Genomic DNA, 5,399 nt, shown 5'->3' with positions numbered 1-5,399 from the left:
CCCAGAGCAAGTCACTTCAACTTCTTGTCCTTTGTCTTTTGGGTGAGATGCTGTTGTATAAAAAAAAAAGTAAAGATTATTATCAGTTCATAATCTTAGAATGTCAATGACACATTTTAATAACCCTTAGACCATACACCATGGCAAGAAACATATTTTACTTTACTATATAACACAAAGCTTTCCACTGCTAGTATTGTAAGTTATTTTCCAACTAACCATCCAGCCTTGCTAATATCATTAAAATTCTTATTCACATATTTACAGATTCTTCAAAATGTACTGTTTGTTGTGGTTTTAAAGGTTTATGAATACCCTTAAAGCAGTTTGCTTAGCCTGACATTCACGCTCTCTGTTGTCATTTAAAACCTCTTTGGTAAAATATGTTCCTATTAGCCTTTAATTACAAAGTCTTTCATTTATAAGATAGTAATACAATATTGTGCAAACCCTATGAAAGCATCATAGGATTTGCAAAATATATGGGTCTCTAATCTATAACAAACTATAAATGTACAGTGCCTATAGGAAATATTCAACCCCCCCCCCCCCCCCCCCCCGTTGTTTTTACAGTTTTTTGTGTTAAACTTTTAATCTTGATGCATTTTAAGTGGATTTGTTTCATTTCGTTTATAACCTACTCAACACTTTCAATGTGTGAAAAAATGGGGGGGGGGGGGGGGGGGGTGAAAAAAACAATAGCTCAGGTACTCCACAAATCTGGCCTGTATGGAAGAGTGGCAAGAAGGAAGTCATTTCTGAAAAACGCCCATGTAAAATCTCACTTGGAATTTGCAAAAAGACATGTGGGAAACTCTGAAAAGATGTGGCAAAAGATTCTGTGGTCCAATGAAACAAAAATGTAATTATTTGGCCTAAATACAAAGTGTATGTCTGGCGCAAACCCAACACAGAACATCACCCAGGTAACACCATCCCTACTGTGAAGCATGGTGGGGGCAGCATCATGCTATGGGGACTAACAGTGAAGCTCGCTAGGCAGTGGCATCAGGGGACACAAGCCAGGCACTGGCCCCAGGTGATGCAAGCCAGACAGCGCCCCCAGCCAATGCAAGCCAGGCAGCGCCCCCAGGCAATGCAAGCCAGGCAGCGCCCCCAGGCAGTGCAAGCCAGGCAGCAGCCCCGGGCAAAGCAGAGTCCTCAGCGACCCCAGACGAAGTAGAGCCCTCAGCGACCCCAGGCGAAGCAAAGCCTTCAGCGACCCCAGGCGAAGCAGAATCCTCAGCGACCCTAAGGAAGGCAAAGAAGACACAGGCAGACCCTGGTGATGCGGGACCTTCAGCACCCCCAGGTGAAGCGGGACCCTCAAAAACCTCAGGCAAAGCGGAACCCTCGGAAACCCCAAGGGGAAGGGAGAACTTCGGCAACCCCAGGCAAAGCGTGACTCTCCACAACCTGAGGGGATACAAGAAAGACACAGGCAGCTCCAGGCGATGTGGAGCAACAGGCAGCCTTATGAGATGCAGACATGGCATCCTTTGGCGGTGCGAGGCAGGGCAGCTGCGGTCCCTCGGAAGGCGCCGGTGGCAGCGGACCCTCGGGAGGTGACGGCGGCAGCAGACCCTCGGGAGGCGATGGCTGGAGGAGAGCCAGGCCTAGCTGTGGTGCTGGGGTTAGCCCTTTTTGCAGCCACTGCAGCCGGGCGGTTTTCCCCTGTGCTTCCCTCAACCACCTATGCAGGGGCTGCTGAGGTCGGGCAGCATCCTGCCCTGGTCCTGTCTTCGGTTGCTGGGTCCTTTCCCTATTGGTTGTGTCGGCATCATCGCCCTCAGTCAGTGACCATCTTTCTATCCTGTTTCGGTTGCTAGGTCCTTGTGACAGAAATACAATGAGCTCTGGTTGTAAATCTCCCTCTCAACCTGTGAGGGTGCTAAGTAGCTAAAGGAAAAGTATCTGGACAGGCTGGCCTGTCAGTTAATTTCCGAGGTCGGGAAGTCGATCAGCCAGGATCGAAGCAAAACTCTGTTGCAGGAACGTATTGACCCGAAAGGTAAATGAGTTAGCAGCTGCAAGCTATAGATGCAGCTAAAATTGTTTACCAAGGGATCATGCGGGATAGCATAAAAGGGACCAGACAAAAGCTAATCTTTTTCTTTGCTTGGGTTGTATACAGGTTTACGGGTTTACAATGGTGCCAGGCCCACACTCGGAAGGGGCCCATAACAACTACATGATGGATTATATATTAAGAGTGTGGTGCTACATTTCTAAAAACAAGCTATTTGAAAAGTGAGTACATATTTAAGTGCCACATAATGATGTTGTCTGGTGTAGTTTACATTTTATTACCGCACTGCAGTCATTTAAGTAAGGCATGTGATATCACACTGTCAGCAGCGTACGTGCGTGTCCACGCACCGCAGTATGCTGCTGGCACGGGTGAGGTGTGCAGAGCGGGAGTCTAAACCTAGGAGAATGAAGGAACAAGTCCAAGCGATAAAGAAAATAATTTAGAGATTCTTAAATAATTAAGAAAACATTTAAGTGGCACTCAAAAAGATGTAAAGCAGAAGTTGAAGATCAAAATGCAAAACTGCATCCCATAAGCATTTACTTCATTAATAACAGCACAGAGACTGCTGGTGATGATTCTAATACTACTAATGAGTCTATAATTGATGATACTAGTACGGCAGCAGGTCAGGCCTACACTGATTATGGCTCTGAAGAACTTGCTGCTGTTTCTTTTGATGAAATCCTTTTGCCAAATAAACAACACAACGATAGCCTGCTGCTGCAAAACACACCAGTAAGATTGCCTTCCTTCGATGCTGCCCAGTGAATTGTTGATGCTTTCATCAAACAGCACTGCATAGACAAGGACCCCAATTTCTACCGAAACCGTGATGGAAAATATGCAATGTCATCAAGACAACATAAGGACAGAACAAGGTAATTTTAACCCTTTTATGCATTTTTTAAATACATTATTTGAGTCGTTTTATGAGATCAAGTGTTTCCAGCAGCGGTTGACTTAACTGTTATTTTCAGGCCAGCCCCCCCCCCCCCATATATATATATTCAGTGTAACTTACAGATATCATATGACAATAATATTAGGTAGAAAATTAAGCAATTGGTGCAACAATAGTTCAAGGGCTCCTGCGGATCTGCAAGAAACTTGTGTGGTGTGTGAAACTGAAGGGAGAAAAAAAATGAGAGCCGCTAGTTCGTCCGCCTTACTGTCTGCTCTGGAAGTTGTACAGTGGAAAAACAAGGTTATATCTACTGGGATTCTGTTTTTCATTTTTATTAGGTTTAAATATACGAATGTAAACCTACGCAGAATCGTTTACCTATAACTGATATTGTACACTCGTAACTGTTATGTGTCAATGCACTAAAAAAAGAAAGAATATTGTTTTCGAAAGTTTGCACACTGAACACTGAACTGAACTGAACAATGAGTTGGCTTACAGTTTCCTCTGGTCTGAATCAGTGTTCAACAAACTTTGTATATCATTGATAAAAAAAATATATATATATATATATATATATATATATATATATATATATATATATATATATATATATATATATATATATATATATATAGTTTAATGAACAATATTTATTAAACTATTAACTATGAAATTAAACCACAAAAATAACATTGTGTTTTTATTTTTTTTGTCATTTTTTACAACTGTAAACTATAAAATATTCCTATTCCTTCTGTAGTATTTGTGCACTAGGAGATATATATTCTAAAATTAAAATAATTATACTTTGGATTAAGTTCATTTATAATACCTGCTTTATAAACAAATCAAGTGTGAGCCAAGACAGGGCAATTGAGCACAGTTTAATTGAGTTCTATACGGATGAGCTTAATGAATGGATTTTTGAAGAATGGGTACAGTGGTGCTCACATGTAAAGCAGCTTCCCTCCAAGGTGTTATTAGAAGCTCTGCCTACACCACTGCAAATGCTCACCATAATGAACATGCACAATTTGCAAACAGCCTTTCCAAATGTCTTTATTGCACTATGCATTTAGCTGCCACTACCAGTCTCAAACTACAGTGGTGAAAGGTCTTTTTCACATTTAAAAAGGATAAAAAGTGCTTTACGCGCTAAAATGGTTCAAGAAAGACTTAACAGTCTTACTCTGTTATCCATTGAATCTGAGATGGTAAACTCTGTACTCTTCTCCAGTTAATTGAAATGTTTGCTGCAACAAAGGCATGCCGAAAAATCTGAAGACATTTTTCATCTCTGTAAATATATAATAGCTACATGCAGTGGTTTTGTTGAGTAAGTTATTCATGTTAATACTTGCTATGCAATATGGAAATTACTTATCTGAAGCAAGACTGATATAAATAATGACACTGTAAATAAAATGTATTAAAGTATTTTATATTTTTTATTTTAAAATGCTTTAAACAGATTTAAATCCGCCCCAATTTCATACAACAATGGCAACTTTGCAAGAGCTACAGGCTTTTATGGCCAAGACTGGTCAAAGTGTGCATGTGACAACAATATCCCAAGAACTCTACAAATCTGGACTGTATGATAGGGTGGCAAGAAGGAAGCCATTACTCAAGAAACCCACTTTGAATCCTGTTTGAAGTATAAAAAAAAAAACACTCAGGAGATTGTGTAGCCATGTTCCAAAAAGTTTTGTGGTCTGCCAAAACAAAAATGGAAATTTGTGGCCTAAATGCAAAGCGTTATGTTTGGCACAAACCCAACACAACGCATTACCCAAAGAACACCATCACTACTGTGAAGCATGGTGGTGACAGCATCATGTTATGGGGATGTTTCTCATCGGCAGGGACTGGGGCACTTGTCAGGATAGAAGGGGAAATGAATGGAGTAAAGTACAGAGAAGTCCTTGAGGAAAACCTGCTGCCCTCTGCAAGAAAGCTGAAACTGGGACAGGAGTTCACCTTTCAGCATGACAAAGACCCAAACACACAGCCAAAACTACACTGGAGTAGCTAAGGAAAAAAAAAAAGGTAAATGTCCTTGAGTGGCCCAGTCAGAGCCTCGACCAAAATCCAATCGAAAATTTGTGGCATGACTTATCCATCAAAGTTTCCCAAGGAACTTGACAGAGCTTGAACAGTTTTATATAGAAAAGTGGTCAAATATTGTCAAATCTAGGTGTGCAAAGTTGATAGAGACCTATCCCAGCAGACTCACAGCTGTAATTGCGGCTTCCACCAAGTATTAACTTAGGGGAGTGGACTTATCCAATTATGATCTTTCAGTTTTGTATTTTTAATATCATTTTTTTCTGAATAAAAACTTTTTTCCCCTTAACAGTGTGGAGTATGGTGGGTAGATAAGTGGGAAAAAAATCTTCATTTCAATGCATGAAACTCTGAGGCACTGACACAACATGTTAAAAAAGTTCAAGTGGG

The sequence above is a fragment of the Polyodon spathula genome, chromosome 13 (assembly GCF_017654505.1).
Source record: "Polyodon spathula isolate WHYD16114869_AA chromosome 13, ASM1765450v1, whole genome shotgun sequence".
NCBI lineage: Eukaryota > Metazoa > Chordata > Actinopteri > Acipenseriformes > Polyodontidae > Polyodon > Polyodon spathula.
The sequence above is the reverse complement of the archived record's forward strand: the minus strand, read 5'-3'. Positions refer to the sequence as shown.